Source organism: Myotis lucifugus, unplaced genomic scaffold (genome assembly GCF_000147115.1).
Source record: "Myotis lucifugus unplaced genomic scaffold, Myoluc2.0 scaffold_2, whole genome shotgun sequence".
Classification (NCBI taxonomy): domain Eukaryota; kingdom Metazoa; phylum Chordata; class Mammalia; order Chiroptera; family Vespertilionidae; genus Myotis; species Myotis lucifugus.
Genome location: NW_005871050.1, coordinates 22,501,833 through 22,524,085, shown reverse-complemented (window position 1 = coordinate 22,524,085; position 22,253 = coordinate 22,501,833).

Sequence of the window (22,253 nt, the reverse complement as noted above, 5' to 3'; positions counted from 1 at the left end):
CTCTTGGTAATGTACATTCTATGAGTTTTGATAAATGTATAATTATGTCTAGCCACCATTATAGTATCATACAGAGTAGTTGCACTGCCCTAAAAATCCTTTGTGCTCTGCTATTTATTGCTCCCTCCCCCTTAACCCCTGGCTGTTACTGATCCTTCCACTATCTTTTATAGTTTTGCCTTTTGTAGAATGTCATATGGAATGGAATCTTATAGTGTACTAGAGTCCCGGTGCACAAAAATTTGTGCACTCTGGGGGTCCCTCAGCCCAGCCTGTGCCCTCTTGCAGTCAGGGACCCCTTGGGGGATGACCACCTGCTGGCTTAGGCCTGCTCCCCAGGGGATTGGGCCTAAGCTGGCAGTCAGACATCCCTCTGGCAGCCCGGGAGCCCTCGGGGGATGTCCACTTGCCAGCGGGGAGCAGGCCTAAGCTGCAGTCAGACATACATAACGCTGCTGAGGAGGGGGGAGAGGCTCCCATCACCACCGCTGTACTGGCAGTCGTCAGCCTGGCTTGTGGCTGAGCAGAGCTCCCCCTGTGGGAGTACACTGACAACCAGGGGGCAGCTCCTGCATTGAGCATCTGCCCCCTGGTGGTCAGTGTGTGTCATAGTGACCAGTGATTCCCAGTCATTCTGCTGTTAGGGTCAGTTTGCATATTACCCTTTTATTATATAGGAGTGCCTGGCCAGCCTGGGTGAGGGGCTGAGGGCTGTTTGCAGGCTGGTCACGGCCTCTAGCCACCCAAGCTCCCAGTGGAGGCTGGCTGGAAGCAGGTATCTGGGATTTATTTGTCTTCTATAATTGAAACTTTGTTGCCATGAGTGGAGGCCACAGCCGGCTCAGGGCAGGCGGGAAGCTTGGCTTCCTCCATTGCCCAGGCAACCAAGCCTCCTACTTGCTCCAGCTCCGTGGGTGCCAGCCGCCATCTTGGTTGGGTTAATTTGCATATAGTCGCTCTGATTGGCTGGTAGGTGTGGCTTGGGGCATAGTGTAGGTATGGTCAATTAGCATCTTTGTCTTTTAGTGTAGATTGCTTTTCAGATTGGCTACTTTCATTTAGCAATACCCATTTTAAGGCTCCTCCATGTCTTTTCATGGCTTGATAACTCATTTACTTTTATCAATAAAGTTGAATAATATGCCATTGACTGAGTGTAGTAGTTTATTTTTCCATTCACCTAATGAAAGACATCTTGCTTGCTTCCAAGGTCTGGCAGTTATGAATAAAGCTGCTACAAATATTCATGTGCTGGTTTTTTATGTAGATATAAATGTTTAAGTCATTGGGTAAATTCCAAGGAATAACATTGCTGGATCATATGGTAATAGTATGTTTAGTCGGGAAGGAATCTGCCAAACTGTCTTCTAAAGTGACTGTACCATTTTGCCTTCCCACCAGCAATGAATGAGAATTCCTGTTGCTCCACATCCTCGCCAGCATTTGGTCGTGTTAGTATTTTGGATTTTGGCCATTGTAATAGTTGGGTAGTTGTAACTCATTGTTTTAATTTGCAATTCCCTAATAATATATGATGTTGATCATTTTACCTAATATATGATGTTGAGAAAATAAATACTTCTTTGCCATCTGTATATCTTTTTTGGTGAGGTGTCTGTCCAGGTCTTCTGGCCATTTTTAAATTAGGTTGTTTTCTTATTGCTTAGTTTTAAGAGTACTTTGTGTATTTTGGATGACAGTCCTTTTTGGGATATGTCTTTTCCAAATATTTTTCCCAATCTGTGGCTTGTGTTCTCATTCTATTCATGTCATTTACAGAGCAGGAGGTTTTAATTTTAATGAAATCTACTTATCAATTACTTTTTTTCAAATTTCATGCTTTTGGTATAGTATCTTAAAAGTTATTGCCCTACTCTAAGCTATGTAGGTTTTATCTTTATCTCCTATAAGATTTATAATGTTGCATTTGACATTTAGATCTATGATCTGCCTTGAGTTAAATTTTAAGTGTGTAAAGTCTGTGTCTAGAATAAATTTTTTTTTGCATGTGAATATTCAGTTGTTGCCTGCATCATATGTTAAAGACTATCATCGCTTTATTAGATTGCCTTTGCTCCTTGGTAAAAATTTAGTTGACCATATTTATTTAGGTTTACTTCTAGGCTGTCTGTTCTATTTATCTGTGTGTCTGTTATTTTGCCAATACCACACTGCCTTGATTACTATAGCTTTATATCAGCGGTTCTCAACCTGTGGGTCGCGACCCCAATGGCAGTCAAACGACCCTTTCACAGGGGTCGCCTAAGACCATCCTGCATATCAGATATTTACATTACGATTCATAACAGTAGCAACATTACAGTTATGAAGTAGCAATGAAAATAATTTTATGCTTGGGTCACAACATGAGGAACTGTATTTAAAGGGCCAGAAGGTTGAGAACCACTGCTTTATAGAAAGTCTTGGAGTAGTCAAGTATATCAATCCTCCAAATTTGTTTTCCTTCAATATTGTGTTAGCCATTCTGAGTCTTTTGACACTTGATATAAACTTGAGAATCTACTTGTTGATATCCACAAAATAACTTGCTTGGATTTGATAGAGTTTTTACTTACCACACTTCTGACAGCAAATGTGTGTTATCTTCTCTTACAACAGCTTGGGCGTCCTACAATTCAATTTAATCCCTTTTTAAAAAATATGTTTTATTGATTTCTAGAGAGAAAGGAAGGGAGAGGAACACAGAGAAACATCAATGTGAGAAAGAAACATCAATGGTTGCCTCCTGTAAGCATCCCGACTGGGGACTGACTGCACCCTTGGCTTGTGCCCTGACCCGGAATCAAAGCAGCGAACTTTCGGTGCATGGGATGATGCTCAACCAACTCAGCCACACTAGCCAGGGCGCAATCCAATTCTGATATTATCTACCTGGAGTTAGTGCCACATCCCACAAATGAAGGGCTTAGTTTTACAGATTTCCCCCCATTTAAGATGCCAGTCCCAGGTGGTCTTCTGTACTTTTCACCAGTTGGCTATAAATTTAGCTATAAATAGACAGTTTTATTTTTTCTTCCCAATCAGTATACCTTTAATTTTTTTCCTGTCTGAATGCATTAGCTATAACTTTTAGTATGACGTTCAAAAGGAGTGGAGAGAAGGGACATTCTTGTTTTGTTTCTGATCTTAGGGGGAAAACTTCTAATTTCTTACAATTAGTATGATGTTAGCTATAGGTTATTGGTAGGATTTGTTTTTATATCATATTGAGGAAGTTCCCCTTTATTTCTAGTTACTTGAATTATTTTATCATTAATGAGTGTTAGAATTTTTTCAATGCCTTTTTTGCATGTATAGGTATGATCATGTCATTTTTCTTCTTTAGCCTGTTGATATGATGGTTTACATTAATTTTTTTTTTTAGTGTGAAAACAGCCTTGTTTATCCCACTTCTAGGAATATATCCTAAGAGTCCTGAAACACCAATCAGAAAGAATATAGGTACCCCTATGTTCACAGCAGCGCTATTTACAATAGCTAAGATCTGGAAACAGCCCAAGTGCCTATGAATGGATAAAAAAGCTGTGGTACATTTACATAATGGAATATTATGCAGCTATATAAAAGAAGAATCTCTTACTCTTTGAGACAGCATGGATGGATCTGGAGAGTATTATGCTAAGCAAAATAAGCCAGTCAGAGAAAGACAAGTATCACATGATCTCACTTATATGTGGAATCTAATTAACAAAATAAACTGATAAACAAAATAGGCCTAGAGGCGTGGAAGCATGGCACACACTAATGGATTTCAGAGGGAAGGGGGAGGGGCTCGGGCAGAGAATAACCAAAGAATTTATATGCATATATGCATAATCCATGGACACAGACAATTGTGTGGTAAATTCCTAGGGTGGGGCGGGAACCAGGTAGAGGGGGAAGTGGGGACATCTGTAATACCCTCAACAATAAAGATGAATAAATTTTTAAAAAGCAGCCTTGCATAAATTGGATAAATGAACTTAATTGTAATGTATAATTATTTTTATACAGTGTATTCAATTTGATAATATTTTGAGATTATTTGCATCTGTTTTCATGAGAAAGGTTGATCAGTGGTTTTCTTTCCTTGTAATGTTTTTGCCTGGTTTTGATTTTAGGGTAATGCTAATCTTACAAAAGGAGTTAGGACATAGTCCCTATCTGCCTGTTTTCTGAGATTGTAGAGAATTGGTATAATTCCTTTCTTAAATATTTGGTAGAATTCACCAGTGAACCCATCTAGGCCTGGTGTTTCCTGTTTGGGAAGGATATTAATTATTGATTCAATTCGTTTAGTAAATATAGACGCATTCAGACTGTTTCTTACTGTGTGTGTTGGTAGATTGTGTCTTTTAAGGAATTGGCCCATTTCATCTTGGTTATCAAATGTGAAGACACAGTTGTTAGTAACATTTCTGTATTATGTTTTTCATGTACATGAGATCTATAGTGATGAACTGAATTCATTTTTGCTATGTCATTTTCCTTCTCCCTAAAGAAATTCCTTTAATATTTCTTGCAAGGTAGAGCTACTGGCAACAAATTCCCCCAGGGTTTTTGTTTGTTTTGCTTTTTATTTTTGGGTGTTTTTTGTTTTGTTTTGTTTGTATTTTTGTGTTTGTTTTTGTCTGAGAAAGTCTATTTGTCTTTTATTTTTGAGGAATAATTTCCTAGACATGGCTGGATGGCTCAACTGGTTAGAGCATCACCCCATACACCAAAAGGTTATTCCTGGTCAGTACACATACCTAGGTTGCAGGTTCAGTCCCTGGTTGGAGCACATACAGGAGGCAACTAATCAATGTTTCTCTCTCACTATCTCTCTCCCTCCCTCCCTTTCTCTAAAGTCAATAAAAAGATATCCTCAGGTGAGGATAGAAAGTAATGATAATTTCATGGAATACAGAATTCTAGGTTTTGGTGGTTGGTTTTTTTTCCCTCAACACTTTAAATATGTTACTTCATTCTCTCTTGTATGCATGGTTTTAAGAAGTCTGATATAATTCTTAACTTTACTCCTCTGTAAGTATGGTAATATTTACCAGAGGGGTCTTTTGAGATTTTATTCTTTATCTTTAATTTTCTGCAGTTTGAATATGATGTGCCTAAGTGTCATTATTTTTTGTTTTCTCTGAGCTTTCTGTCTCTATGGTTTTGTGCCTGACATTAATTTGGGGAAATTGCCAGTCATTATTGCTAGATATATTTCTTCTACTCCTAGAAATATTTGTACTTCTATTTTTGTTTGTTTGCTTGTTTGTTTGTTTTTATCCTCACATGAAGATATTTTTTCCATTGGTTTTTTAAATTTATTTTATTTGTTTTTTTTAGAGAGAGTGGAAGGGAGGGGAGAGGGGGAGAGACAGAGAGAGAGAGAAACATCGATGTGAGAGAGACATCTATTTGGTTGCCTTCTGCACACAACTTGACTGGGGCTGGGTATCAAGCCTACAACCCAGGTACATGCCCTTGTCTGTGGGCCAACACTCTATCCATTGAGCCATATCAGCTAGGGCAATGTTTCTATTTCTTTCTCTCTTCCTTCTACTTCTGGAGTTCGCATTATGCATATGTTGCATCTTTTGTAGTGTTGCCCAGTCCTTGGGTATTTAGTTCCATGAGATTGGCTTTTTCAAGTCTTTTTTTCCTATTTGCATTTCTGTTTCAACATTTTTCAAGCTCAGATATTCTTTCAGCCATGCCCAGCTTATTAATGAGCTCATCAAAAGGTATTCTCTGCTTCTGTTAGTGTTTTTTAATCTCTACCATTTCTTTTTTTATTCTTAAAATTTCTTTTACATTGCCATCTGCTTAAATTGCCATCTGCTTATAATGCCTTCTGATTTTTCATGCTGTTTAATTTATCCATTAGAACCCTTAAAATGCTAATTATAGTTTTATTTTAAACTAGAGGCCCGGTGCACAAAATTAATGCACAGGTAGGGTCCCTAGGCTTGGCCAGCAATCAGGGCCGGTCTGTGGGGTGACTGGCAGGGCAATTGGGGGGCCCCCACTGGCACCCACCTTGGCCAGCCTGGCGCCACCCACTTGCTGGCCCTGCCCCCCACCACCGCTGCCAGTTGCCTCCCTCTGTGGGGTTCTGGCAGGGTGATTGGGGGACCCCTGCTGGCACCTGCCTTGGCTGGCCTGGTGCCTGCAGGTTGGGGGCATCTCCTGCATTGAGCATATGCCCCCTGGTGGTCAGTGAACATCATAGTGACCGGTCGTTCTGCCAATCGTTCTGCCGGTCGTTTTGCCATTTGGCCTATTTGCATATTAGGCTTTTATTATATAGGATTCCCATTCTGATGATTCCATTATCTCTGCTACATCTGAGAGTGGTTCTGATGCTTGTTCTGTCTACTCAGGCTGGGATTTTAGCCTTTCAGTATGCTTTTAAAAATGTTCTTGATAGCCAGACAAGATATATTAGGTCAAATTAACTAAAGTAAGTAGAGCTTTATTATTGTGGTGGAAAGCTCTCTGTCTAGTTCAGACACATCACAGATAAAGCCAAAGAATACAGAAATATCTGCATACAGCTAGTCACTGAACTGTCTGTTGATATTCTTAAGAGGCATAGATAAATGACTGCTATTTTTCTGCTTTAAATGCATGTTATGCCATTATGTGAACATATTTTTCTTTCCATATCCTTTTATTCCCCCTGATGCTTTAAATTAAAAATTTCATTATTTTACATAGTCAGGTCTGCTTTAATTTTATGAGAGAAACAAATAATAGGCTGCGTTTTAAATATAGATATTTCAGACACATCAAGCTCTTTTCTTCCCTTGGAAAATATTTTATTCTTTAGTAAGTGATAAGTAGAATCCAATCTTACATATTACAATCGGAAGGAAAATATCTTACAATTAAAGAATATTTCTTTTTGTATCTTTGTTGAATTACAAGATATGCTTAAAAAGTACATAATGACAAGTGACTTGCCATAAGTTGAACACACCTGAGTAACTAGCATACAGAAAGAGAAATGAAATATCTCCAGCGGTGCAGAACTCCCTTTCATGCCCCCTTCAAATCACAAGCCTTTCCCAAAGGTAACCATTATTTTTATTCTTAACATCATGGGTAACTTTTACCTCTTTTTGAACTTCATATAAATGGAATCACACACTGTGCACTATTTCACGTCTGCCCTTTTTGTTCAATGTAATTAATGTTTGTGAAAATATAATTGGTGACATATTTTAACAAACAGAATCAGTGCTATGTGAATGCTTCATGTCACTCCTCCCTGTGTGTTTTAAAGTGCTGTAACTAGGAATTTAAAACATAAACACAGCTTACCAAAAGAAAAGATCCCTGGAGAGAGAACATTTTTTGCATCATCAACTCTTGACAGTTTTGATTTAGAGGGGGATTTCTGGATAAGAAATTCTAATTGAAAGACCCTGAAGATCACCAGTAGTGTGGACTCTATCTTTTAATTTAGGACTACTTGTAACAAATCCCAATAAGTTCACTAGAAATGTTAGCCTAGAATGAAAAAAATAGAAGTATGCAGCCTTAAATTAAAAATTTCCAAGAGTCTGTAACTACAGGGGAGGTTAGGTATAGAAAACCCAATTAATTTTGCCTGTGGTTTTCAGTTCCTCAGAAACATATATGAATCACAGAACTAGGAGGTGAAAAACTTTCCATGGAAGACTTTTTTAGCACAACTTTGGTCAAAATAAGATTGTGAGGAAAGCTGTAAAAATCATATCTCTTTGTATTTTGACAATTGTTAATTCAGTGAAAACAAACATTGGGTAAGAAATGGTAAATAAGATGCTTAATGTAACAACTCTATATAGTATATCAAATTACATAAATAATTGTGGCAATATATTGCTGGATTTATAGGAAATGTAGATTACATGAAACAATAATAGCAGAAAAGGGGAGGAAAAAATAGTTATACAGGAGTAACGTTTCTATATGTCACTGGTATTTAGTATAAATCTGAAATAAATTTTTATATGAAACAATGTATATTCTAAGCCCTAGAGGAACCAGTAAGAAAATAAGTTTAATAACATTAAAGAAACTAAATTATTGTACTAAAGCATATTCACCTAATGCAAGCTCTGGTCAGCCACAATGACACATAATATAACTATCCTTTGCCATAATGGTGACATTTTTGCACTTTGATTTCTATGTCTACGTTCCTGGTTATTCTACAGATTTTCCTGGTATTATAATAGCTGGTTCTAAACTTTTTTCAAAGCACAAATTTAATTTCTTTATTTAATAGATTAGATGCTTGTGGGCATGGATTTAAGATTTTAGGTCTATATCCTAACTACTGATTGGAATTCTATAAATTATCTTTATTTTTTATTATTTTTAATTTTTAAAATAATTTTTTAAAATTACAATTTACATTAAGTAATAGTTTGTATTAGTTTCAGGCATATAGCATAGTGGCTAGATAATCATGTACTTTACAAAGTATTTCCCCTGCTATTTCCAGTACCCTCCTGGAACCAATACAGTTATTACTGTTGCAGATAACCTGCCAGGTGGTGTGGGAGAATTAATCAGCCGGGCACTCAGAATATTCAGAAAAGTTGCCTTTATTGCAGACTGCACTAGTGCCGTGACTCAGGGGGGTCAGTCTCCAAATCCTGAGTGATGAATATGGACCGAGTTTTCCCTTTATACCCTTTAGTTCCTCTGTTCCCCAAATATGGATCAGGGTTCTGGACCCTTCGTGAGCTTTGCAGCCCCCTGTGAGTGGGATGGGGGAAGTGAGACCACACCTAGAGGCCTGCCAGCACTGGCGCCAGCCCCTCTGGGGATTGTATATGGTTCATGCTTTGTGGTCTCTGTAAAATGGGAGTATTCCGGGAAACAGGTTCTGCAAGGCAGCACAGGCATCACAGATAAGAATGGAGTTTGTTGGCAAGCAAGACTGCGTCAGAAAGCAGGATACTGGCACAGGTTCAGATAGGTAGCCCCCAAATGTCTTAATTTTCCCCTTCATTACCATATTATTGACTATTGTCCCTATGCTATACTTTATATCACCATGACCATTTTCTAACTACCAATTTGTACCTCTTAATCTCTTCACCTCTTAATCTCTTCACCTTTTTCATCCAATCCCCTAAATCCTTCCCCTCTGGCAACCATAAAGCTATTCTCTGTATCTATGAGTCTGTTTCAGTTTTGTTCTTTAGATTCCATATATAAGTGAAATCATTGTCTTTGTCTGAATAACTTATTTCACTAGCATTATACCAGCTAGATCCATCCATACTGTTGCAAATGGTAAGATTTCATTCCTTTTTTAAAAGATTTTTATTTTTGAGAGTATTACGGAAGTCCCCCATTGCCCCCCTCCACTCAGTTCCCACCCTGCCCCAAGCCTTCACCACCCTATTGCCTGTGTCCATAGGTAATGAATATATGCATATAAATTACTTCCTTAATCTCTTCCTGTCCCCGCTACTGCTCTTCCCTCTGAGATTCATCAGTCTGCTCCATGCCTCTGGTTCTGTTTTATTCATCAGTTTATTTTGTTCATTAGATTCCTTGTTTTTATTTTGATTTTATATTAAATTATTGATAGATAATGTATTTGTTGCCATTTTATTCATACACCTCCAGGGAGGCCCCAGAGCCAGTGCACCTGGTGGACAGCTTCAGACCATACCAGATTACAACTCTATACATCCACAAGCGACACACTCAAGGGCAGACTTAAGTGAGCATCAAAGCCCCACTGAAGCAAGTCCTGCTCCATACGGGTGTCTCCTGCACAGCAGCTCTTCACTGTAGTCACAGCTGTTCCACACAGCTAATTTATTACAAAGATTAACATGTAGTTATGTTACCTGGCAATTTCACTCCTTGGCATTTGCCCAGAGAATAAAAACATGCACTTGCACAAATACTTTTTTTTAGCACAGCTCTATTCATAATAGCTCAAAACTGGACACCATCTACACGATAATCAATAGATGAATAGCTAAATTGTTTTATATCTATAAAATAGGATGCTACTCACAAATAAAAATGAACAAACTACTGATACATATGACAATCTGTATAAATATAAAAACATTATACTGAACAATAGAAATAAGCCTTGCACAAGACATTAATTCCTTTTTCATTTATAAGAAATTCTAAAGCAGGCAAAACCCCAATCTACATGATCCAAAGCAGGTACACTAGTCAAACCTTAGTTCTCACTTATCTCCCATCTTGGAACAATTTGGTTCTCTACCAAGTTCTTGGAAAAATGTCTGGGTTGTGAAACAAAACTTAAGTTCTCAACAACCTTTGTGATGAGTAATGCTCTCTCAGGTGACAAAGGCGAGAATGTGAGTTTATGTCTGTTAACCACTAAACCTAGCCATTAAAGTCTCAGGAAATTGGGCTATGAATATTTATTGAGAAATATCACCATGACAAAGAAGTAGCAAACCCTGCTATAAACTTGTTCAATGACAGTGCACTTTCACTACAGGCCAAGTGTTAAAAAAGATTGCTGCTGCTACTCAGGGTCTTTTTTGGCTCCATATAGATTTTCGGAGTATTTGTTCTAGGTCTGTGAAATATGCTATTGGTATTTTAGTATGCTGTTGAAATGAATCTATAGATTACTTTGGCTAGTATGGACATTTTAATGATAATGATTCTACCAATCCATAAACACAGTATATTCTTTCACTTGTTTATATCTTCCTCTATGTCTTTTTTTTCAATGTCCTATATTTTTCTGAGTGCAGGTCTTTTACCTCCTTGGTTAAGTTTATTCCTAAGTATCTTAATTTTTTGTTGCACTGATAAATTAGATTGTTTTTGTTTGTTTCTCTTTCTGAGAGATCATATGCAAAGTGTCCCCTCAGGAGTTCGACCAACTAGAACAGGGGTCCTCAAGACATGTGCTGACCACCACAGGATGGCACGGAACAAAGTAAGGCCTGGGCCAGAAGCCGGCAGCTGGGGAAGGGAGGTCCCGGCTGGCAGCCGGCAGCTGCTAGGGACCCTACTCCTGCACGAATTTTGTGCACTGGGCCTCTAGTTGATGTATAAAAATGCCTTCGATTTCTGGGTGTTAATTTTCTATCCTGATACATTCCCAAATTCATTTATTAAATCTAGTCGTTTTTTGGTGGAGTCTTTAGGGTTTTCTATGTACATTACCATGTCATCTACAAATAATGACAATTTTAATTCCTCCTTTCCAATTTGGATGCCTTTTATTTTTTCTTCTTGTCTGATCACTGTGATTAAGACTTCTAGTACTATATTGAATAAGAGTGGTGAAAGCAGACATCCTGTCTTGTTCCTGTTCTTAGGGGGAATGCTTTTAGTTTTTGCCCTTTGAGAATGATGTTGGCTCTAGGTTTGTCATATATGGCCTTTATCATGTAGAGGTACGATTCCTCTATTCCCACTTCGCTGAGAGTTTTTATCAAAAATGGGTGTTGAATTTTTCAAATGCTTTTTCTTCATCTATTGATATGGTCATGTGGTTTTTGTCTTTCAATTTGTTTATGAGATATATCAATGTTTATTGATTTGCGAATATTGTACCACCCTTGTATCCCTGGAATAAATCCTACTTGGTGTGGTCTTACTACTTTATCTTGAAAAAGTTGAACACATTTTAAATTCTATTTCTTAATATGTTTATGCTTAATATATTTCTTAATATATTTAAACATTTTAATTAGCATATTATCATGATAGAAGTTTGGAGGCCTAAATAATATTTTTATAAAAGTGTTGTTAGTTTGTCCTGTGGCATCATATCCCCTAACACAAGTCAAGGAATTCTAAGACTGCATAATAATAATTTTTTTAATCAGGTATATTTTTTACAGCATGTTATTTTCCTTTTATTTTTTACTGTAGTAGTTTGAAATACATGATTCCACAGGTAAACCTCAATTTATGGAATAGACATGCTTATAAAAAAATCAGGTATAGCCTGATAGATGTGGCTGGGTGGTTGAGTGTAGACCTATGAACCAGAACATAATGGTTCAATTCATGTTCAGGCCTTGATCCCCAGTTAGGGGCATGCAGGAGGCAGCTGACCAATGATTCTCTCTCATCATTGATGTTTCTATCTATCGCTTCCTCTCTTCTCCTCTCTCTGAAATCAATAAAAAAACAAAAAAAACCCCATAATTAAAAAAAAAATCAGGTATATTTTCACAGCATGTTATATTCCTTTTATATTTTATTATAGAAGTTGAGATCTTTTCCTTTGAAATAATTATATGTATAATCTTGATATATATTTTCAGCAGCCTAATTACTAGAGCATAGCAGAACAATGAGCATATTCATTAGATAGAGCTTTGTTTATATTTATGTTGTTGGTAGCTACTTAAGAACTGTTGCTTTGACTAGAACTATGAACCCATGAAAATATTTGCTAATCTGTCCCCAGGTAGAAAATGTAAAACAACTTGTAAATATTAAAATATATTTATGAAATATATTTTATTATTGTACATGATGGCAATAACAAGGTATTATTTCTTTATCAATGATTTGGAAATAATGATGACCTTTGATAGCTAAGCCAGTAGAACTGACACCTAATTAATGTACATAGCCACCTGGTAGATGGTAAATCTCAATATTATACATATATGGTTGAAGCAGTAGGGAAGCCTCCAAACTTCTGTCAGGATAATCTGGGAACAATTTCAAGAATCTGTAACTTAAATGTGGCTATAATTTAGGCAACAGAAAATTAATCAGCTTTATTATATAGTGTTTGGAGAAAGATTTGTATCCAAAGGGCAAGAATTATCCTACAAAAGTTATGTTAAAGAGGGTCAAATATATGGTGATGGAAAGAGACTTGCCTTTGGGTTGTAAATACACAATGCAATATACAGATCATGTATTATAGAATTGCACATTTGAAACCTATATATTATTAACCAATGTCACCTCACTATATTTTATTTAAAGAAAAGTTAGTGGACAACCTTCCATTTAGTTTCCTGGGGTTCCTGATGGGCCAACAGCTGATACATAATGAAATCTTTTTACCAGTTCTTATAGAGGAAAATCATGTAATTTCATATGCTTTTATTTTTATGTATATCTAAAGTATGCTTTTTAATGTTTTCTCTTTTTTTTACTATGTTTTTTATTGATTTCAGAGAGGAAGGTAGAGGGAGAGAGAGAATCATCAATGATGAAAGAGAATCATTGATTGGCTGCCTCCTGCACGCCCCACACTGTAGATAGAGCTTGCAACCTGGGCATGTGCCCTGACAAGGAATCGAAGTGTGACCTCCTGGTTCATAGGTCGACACTCATCCACTGAGCCACACCAGGCAGGCTAAAGGATTCTTTTTAATATATCAATAATAAAAGTTGGTTACCTTTATAATAATTAGAAAAATTAGCACAGTATTAGATTTACTGAGTATTTCATTCAGTATTATACTAAGAAGAATTTCGTAGAGGTACATAAAAATAATGATACATGGCTGTTATAAAATGCTTGGCAATTGTGCAAAGTCTTTAGTGGACTCCTTCACATTTTTATTTTTAAATATATTTTATTGATTTTTTACAGAGAGGAAGGGAGAGGGATAGAGAGTTAGAAACATCAATGGGAGAGAAACATCTATCAGCTGCCTCTTGCACACTCCCTACTGGGGATGTGTCTGCTACCAAAGTACATGCCCTTGACGGGAATCGAACCTGGGACCTTTCAGTCCGCAGGCCGACGCTCTATCCACTGAGCCAAACCAGCTAGGGCTCCTTCACATTATTAGGAAGGATACTGTATCATTCGTGATTTCTCATTTTGGTAATGGGGTTCAATTGCTATTATTATTATTCAATTTAAAAAACCATGTAATTACCATTAGTTTTACATGTGTTTACATTTTCTTCTTTGATCATGGTTTTAATGTTATTTTATTTCTTTCTAATTCGTTATCACTGAGTCTGATTTTACATGAGAAGTGGCATGTAGAACACAGACAGGGGAGCCCACAGAGCCATTAAGTTATCATTGTCTGGAACTGATTTTCAGGACATAAATTTTCTGGCCACTAGAGAGCTCCATTTTGTACTGGAGCAGGGATAATATTGTTGGTTTCATTGTGATCTTTATAAAATAACTCATCAATTATATGTACTTTCATTGGTTGTGATTCCATGCTAACCAAGCAACCCTCTAATTCAGTGGTTCTCAAACTTCCTAATGTCACGACCCTTTAATACAGTTCCTCATGTTGTGGTGACCCCCAACCATAAAATTATTTTCATTGCTACTTCATAACTGTAATTTTGCTACTGTTATGAATTGTAATGTAAATATCTGATATGCAGGATGTATTTTAATTGTTACAAATTGAACATAATTAAAGCATAGTGATCACCAAAACAATATGTAATTATATATGTGTTTTCTGATGGTCTTAGGCCACCCCTGTGAAAGGGATCACGACCCACAGGTTGAGAACCGCTGCTCTAATTATTTATTGATTTCATGGGATTTCTGCAATACTAGGAAGGGGTACCCTGGAAGAGATACAAATTGGAAAGGATTGCCTACTGTAAATTTATTGAAAGTTTGCTTTAAAAATGTAATTTTCATGTGAATCTGACAATCCCAGTTTGACAAGGGTCAGATCCTAAGCAGGTAAATTTCCCACACTAATGGGGTCTTTTGCCAAATAGTCATCTGACCATTTCTGTTGACACTTGGACTTGTTGTCATCCATAATCACCCTATAAAAATTTCATTTACAAAGAACCATATAAAAGTATGAACAGTAATGTAATTTTTCAAAAATCATGAAAAGAAATCCACCAGTGCAATAATTTTTCAGAATTATTTCTTTCCTTACATGTTCCTATAGCTTCCATTGATACCATTTAGTTTTAAAATTGTTTCCTTAAATTTATTCCAACTATTTATATAATTCTACTCTAGAAATGCTAAACCCTGCTGTAAACTCTAAACAAACTGGAGTTTGTTCTGATTGCCCAATATACTAGACTAGAGGCCTGGTGCACAAAATTTGTGCACTTGGGGGGGGGTTCCCTCAGCCTGGCCTGAGCCTTCTTGCAGTCCAGGGGATGTCTGACTATTGGCTTAGGCCCAGTCGGACAGTCTTAGCGCTGCTGCGGAGGGGAGAGAGGCTCCTGCCACTGCTGCTGCGCTCGCCAGTCATGAGCCTGGCTTGTGGCTGAGCGGCACTCCTCCTGTGGGAGCGCACTGACCACCAGGGGGCAGCTCCTGCATTGAGCATCTGCCCCTGGTGGTCAGTGAGCATCATAGCGACCAGTTGTTCTGCTGTTTGGTCGATTTGCATATTAGCCTTTTATTATATAGGATGTGTCTTATATGAATTTTATTTCTTTTTTTCTTCATCCAGAGTCAATTGAAAAAGTCCATGGTTTTACTTTATGGCAGCATTCACCAAAATATGATTTTGGCATTATGAGGCTGAAAGTATTCTGATACTTCATATGACTTAGCACTAGTAATATTCCATAGGTTGCCCTGGAGTTATAAGAACTGACCGCTCAGCACATGATGGTGACTGACTTCCAGTTTTAACTTTCTTTGATGATGGAGGCAGTTTCAGAATTTGAAAGTTGCTCACACTCCATTTAACATTATAGCTAAATAGAATTACAATCATCTTGAAATAAAGCCCTATCAGAGTTAAGGTTCTAAATGGAGAAGTTATTTCTCAGAGCTATTGATTACAATCTCCTTAGGGATTGGTTCCAAATCCCATTTGTGGTCCTTCTTTTACTATTTTGGAAAGCATTTTAGAAGATGAAATACACAAATAGAAGGGTTATTTTCTCGAATGTGGTAGCATTTGTCATATTTTAGATTTATAAGCCACACCACCATTCATTTTTCATATTACCCTTTTAGATACAGGCTCATTTCTTTACAGCTTTATGCCAAAGTTAAAATGTCAGCTACACATCAATATCCAAAGTTCACAGTGGAATTTGGTGGTGGTGATAAGAACTCTAAAGATATTGATTCTGCTCAGGACATTCTTCAAATATGTATTCTTCCTTTGACTCCACCGAAAAAGCATCCTCCACGAGCATGGGGATTTGGCAATTTTAGTCAGTGCGAAATTAGTTCATTATTTAACTCTCATGATTTATCCTCTCACATCCCCTTTTCCCCTTTTATTTACATTATAAGGCATTCTTGACACTTTCTAGGGCATAGTTTCTAGCTAAGTATTAAAACATATATATGCACAGGAAAATGTTTCTTGTACTCTCGTCTTCCAGCCATATCCTACTATCCGCTCCTCTTCCTGTACTGTTTATTTGAGGGCCTTCCAATTTGACAAAAAACACAAAACAAAAAACAAACCCCCACAAAACTTTAAAAGTTTGAGGAAAAAGAGAATGCACAAAATTTATGTGTCATTGAGAATGATCTTTTTCCCCCCCTGTATCTGTTGTTTTTTTCTGTGTAAATATTTGCATTAATTTATCAAACACTATTCAGAGCAGAAAATTAGGTGCTAAGAAGCAAAAGTGAATGAGCTAGAAACAATAAAATAATTTAAAAGTGAAATCTTTTAAATATCCATTTGGTATAGGCAATAATTACTATAAGAGTGTGGGTATATGGAATTTCAGATGGCGAGTAATAAAATAAGTAGAGGGCATTGCATTGGGCTCCGAAAGATGAGTAGATTTCAGATTGATGGAAAAAGATGGCAGTGAACGTTCCAAATATAAATAATTACATGAGCCATTTGCAGACAATGAAGGAAACACTCAAACATCTGCCTGAATATAACTTGGGGTCCACTTTAGGGAGTAGAAACAAATAAACTGAAAAGATATACTGGAAACTGTGAAAATTCTTAAATATACTGATGAGCCAGTCTTTGCTAAGACAGGCTGTACCTTTGGAGTTTAATCTCCTGAACAAGTGAGGAATAAAATTGGTCTTGCAGCTTGAAATTTGATATACCTTATCTAAGCAAACTTGAGGTCCCACCTGCCCACTGAGCAAGTTTGTGAAATCTGTATGTTTTGGATACTGTGTTTTTTAATTTGATCTATAATTCTTCTTGTTGGAATTAGTCATAGGACCCTTTCTAGGTACTACATCTAGCATTCTCTGTTGCCAGTTTAAGGTTAGTACCATGTTCTAAACTGAGAACCATGGTGTGGACATCCATCTGATTCCAACATCACCACTTCTTTGAAATCATTGCTGCCTTACCACAACCACGATATCACATAATTGTAGGCATCACTAATACAGGTTAAATGCAAGACGACTTTGCCCCTTTGTGCAATAACTTTAACTACCTCTATGTCCTCACAGACACCAGCCCTGTATTGTTTCCTGCTTCTTCCTCTCCACTGTTGGTTTGTTGCAGTGTTTCCAGTGTGTCTCACAGATGAAGCAAAACAAGATTGAGCCCTCTGTCTTATAATGGCCTCTGGTTTAGAGATGATATAACCAAAGTCATAGAATGCCAGAACTGTAAAGGACCTTATAGTTAGGTCAACGAGTCTAAACCCTTCATTTTGTAGAGGAGGGAATCTAAGACAAGATTATTTTTAATTTTTAAAAATTTTTTATCGATTAAGGTATTACAAATGTGTCTTTATCCCCCCATTGTCCCCTGATCCCCCCAGTCTTGCCCTCACCCCTGTTGTCTGCATCCATTGCTTATATGCATGCATACAAGTTCTTTGGTTGATTTCTCCCCCTTATCCCCACCCTCCCCTACCTTACCTCTGAGGTTTGAGCATCTGATCGATGCTTCTCTGTCTCTAGATCTGTTTTTGTTCATTGGTTTATGTTGTTCATTATAGTCCACAAATGAGTGAGATCATGTGATATCTACCTTTCTCTGACTGACTTATTTCACTTAGCATAATGCTCTCCAGCTCCATCTATGCTGTTGCAAATGGTAGGAGTTCCTTTTTACTGTGGCATAGTATTCCATTGCATAGATGTGCCAAAGTTTGTTAATCCACTCATCTGCTGATGGGCACTTAGGCTGATTCCAAATCTTAGCTATTATAAATTGTGCTGCTATGAACATAGGGGTGCATATATCCTTTCTGATTGATGTTTCTAGTTTCTTGGGATATATTCCTAGAAGTGGGATCACTGGGTCAAATGGGAGTTCCATTTTTAGTTTTTTGAGGAAACTCCATACTGTTCTCCACAGTGGCTGCATCAATCTGCATTCCCACCAGCAGTACACGAGTGTTCCTTTTCCTCCGCATCCTTGCCAGCATTTGTCATTTGTTGATTTGCATCTCTCAGCTGATTAGTGACTTTGAGAATGTTTTCATATGTCTCTTGGCCTTCCTTATATCTTCTTTCAAAAAATATCTACTTAGATCCGTTGCCCATTTTTTTATTGGTTTCTTTGTCTTCTTTTTATTAAGTTGCATGAGTTCCCTGTAAATGTTGGAAATTAAACCCTTATCGCAGATATCATTGGCAAATATGTTCTCCCATGCAGTGGGTTTTCTTGTTGTGTTGTTGATGGTTTCATTTGCTGTGCAGAAGCTTTTTATTTTGATGTAGTCCCATTTGTTTGTTTTCCTTTTCCCTCCTAGTTTCCATTGCCCTAGGAGCTATGTCGGTGAAGATATTGCTTTGGCATATATCTGAGGTCTTGCTGTCTGTGGATTCCTCTAATATTTTTATGGTTTCCCATCTTACATTTAAGTCCTTTATCCATTTTGAGTTTATTTTTGTGTATGGTGTAAGTTGGTGGTCTAGTTTCATTTTTTTGCATGTGTCTGACCAAGTTTCCCAGCACCATTTATTGAAGAGACTGTCTTGACTCCATTGTATGTTCTTGCCTCCTTTGTCAAATATTAATTGAGCACAGTGTTTTGGGTCAATTTCTGGGTTCTCTATTCTGTTCCATTGGTCTATATGTCTGTTCTTGTGCCAGTACCAGGCAGTTTTGAGAACAGTGGCTTTGTAATACAGCTTGATATCTGATATTGAGATCCCTCCTATTTTGTACTTCTTTCTCAGGATCGCTGCAGCTATTCGTTTTTGTTTTTTGTTTTTATTCCAGATGAATTTTTGGAGAGTTCTTTCTAGATCTGTGAAATATGCCATTGGTATTTTAATGGGGAGTGCATTGAATTTATAAATTGCTTTGGGTAGCATGAGCATTTTAATGATTTTGGTTCTACCAGTCTATGAACACGGTATGTTCTTCCATCTGTTTAGTCTTCCTCTATCTCTTTTTTCAATGTCTTGTAGTTTTCTGAGTACAGGTCTTTTACCTCCTTAGTTAAGTTTATTCCTAAGTATCTTAATTTTTTTGGTGTGATGGTAAATGGGATTGTTTTTGTAATTTCTCTTTCTGTAAGTTCACTATTGGTGTATAAAAATGCCATAGATTTCTTGGCATTAATTTTGTATCCTCCTACATTGCCAAATTTGTTTATTAAGTCTAATAATTTTTGATGGAGTCTTTAGGGTTTTCTATGTACAGTATCATGTCATCTGCGAATAATGACAGTTTTACTTCTTTTCCAATTTGGATGCCTTTTCTTTCTTCTTCTTGTCTGATTGCTATGGCTAATACTCCTAGTATTATGTTAAACAGGAGTGGTGAAAGCAGGCATCCCTGTCTTTTTCCTGTTCTTAAGGGAAATGGTTAATTTTTTGCCCATTGAGTATGATGTTGGCTGTAGGTTTGTCATATAAGGCTCTTTTATTATGTTGAGGTATGATCCTTCTATTCCCACTTTGCTGAGCGTTTTTATCAGAAAAGGGTGCTGGACTTTGTCAAATGCCTTTTCTGCATCAATCGATATGATTATGTGATTTTTGTTTCTCAACTTGTTTATGTGATGTATCACATTTATTGATTTGCATCCCTGGAATAAATCCCATTTGGTCATGGTATATAATCAGGCTCACCAAGAAACAAAGAGAGAGGACCCAAATAAACAAAATCAGAAATGAAAGAAGTGAAGTAACAACTGACCCTACTGATATACACAGGATTGTAAAAAAATTGCTATGAACAACTCTACTTCAAAAAACTGGACAACCTTGACGAAATGGACACATTCCTAGAAAAAGTCAAGCTTTCAGAACTCAATCAGGAAGAATAAAAAAACCTGAATAGGCTGATAACTACTGATGAAATTTAAACAGTAATCAAAAAGCTTCCAGCAAACAAAAGCCCTGGACCAGATGGCTTCACAGGGGAATTTTACTGAACATTCAAAGAACTAAAACCAATCCTTCTCAGATTATTCCAAAAAATCCAAGAAGTAGACACACTTCCAAGCTCTTCCTATGAAGCCAGCGTTGCTCCAATCCCAAAACCAGATAAAGACACCACAAAGAAAGAGAATTACAGGCCAATATCCCTGATGAACATAGATGCTAAAATCCTCAACAAAATTCTAGCAAGACTGAAGATTTTAATTGACTTACCCCAGGTCTAAAATTAGTAGAAGAGCAACTGCCTATTTTTTATTATGTCTCCAGATTTTTTAAAAGAGCAAATAGGCAAAGACTTTAGCAAAAGATCCCTCTAGTATATCTCTGAAACATGGCAAAAATTTGTTCCTATTTCCACCAAAGCTGTTTCACATTTTTTCTATTGTCCCTAACCTCTTTCTCTAGGACAGTGATGGCGAACCTTTTGAGCTCGGTGTGTCAGCATTTTGAAAAACTCTAACTTAACTCTGGTGCCGTGTCACATATAGAAATTTTTTTATATTTGCAACCATAGTAAAACAAAGACTTATATTTTTGATATTTATTTTATATATTTAAATGCCATTTAACAAAGAAAAATCAACCAAAAAAATGAGTTCGCGTGTCACCTCTGACACGTGTGTCATAGGTTCGCCATCACTGCTCTAGGACCTACCTCCTTCCTTTCTCCTTTCTAGTTGGTAACCATATCTTCTACTTCAGAGAGAAAAATGTATGTCACAGAGTAAGTATAGGGGATCAATAAATGTCAGCTATAATTAGTTCTTATTTCTTCTAATCGTTCTAGCCAGGGCTTGGAATCTCTCTCCATTTTCTAACCCTTTCACCACTGATCTGCACAATCTATACCCATGACCAGCCTCAGTACTTTACTTTGTTGTTGTTTTATTCTACACAAAGCAATTTCTCATAGCTAATCCATCCACTTCTGTTCTGTATTCCAGTCCTTTCCACCCTTTCGGGAATCTCTCCTCTTTTGATATATTTTGACATTCAGTAAATGCAGCTTCTCTTTTTTATTTTGTTTTCTTTTAGCATATACAGATGTTCAAGCTGTGCTCATTAAAAACCAAACCTCTCAATCATATTACTCCTTCCCTTGGAATGCAAATGTCTAAGAAGTGTAGTCTACACTTAACATATCCATTTTCTCATCTCAGTATTTTTTCAATTAAGTTTGGACTATATCTCCTGAATACCACTGACACTGCTCTAACCAATATTTCTAGTGCCTTTTTAAAATTATTATATGCAATAGCTATTAGCTCTATCACATGTGACATTGGTAACTCTACTGCCCCCTTGAAATGCTTCTCCCTTGACTCCTTTGAAGTCAAACTTTCCTACCTCTATAAGTATTTCATTTTTTAAATCTCCTCTGTTGGATCCCCCCGTTTTATATAAACCTTAAATATTCCATCTCTGTAGACTTAACTTTTCTTATTTTACTCTTTGAATAATCTCACCAACCACCATGGATGGCTTCACCTATCACAGTAAATGGATGACACCCATATATTTACTTTCAGTATGAAAATGTCACCAATCTCTAGAATTTACATCCAATTGCTTATTAGATTGTCTATACATGGCTGTGCTAAGTATAGTGAACTTGGTGTATTTAAACTTCCATCCAAATCCTTTTCTCTTTAATATGTTCCTTTTCTTATTACTTTCAGAATTCACCCATTTGTAAAGACAAAAATCTGGGAGTTATTCCTAATTCTTCTCTCTTAAGTACATCTCCTATCTAATTAGTTACTGAATGGTTAAAGTAGGTGGTATGTGGGCAGGCTAAATAGATATCTTAGATCTTAATTAAAGAAAATTGAATTTATTTAAGGAAAAGGATGGAAGATGGGGATATCCAAAGGGAAGGAATAAACAGAGAAAAGGGGGTTTTGGAGACAGGTTCAGGGGGTTAGCCCAGGACAAGCTGCCACTGCCCACTGCTCCCCTGGTTGCAAGTCTCGTGAGGTCCCCTATTATAGGTGCAGGGGTGGGCAAACTTTTT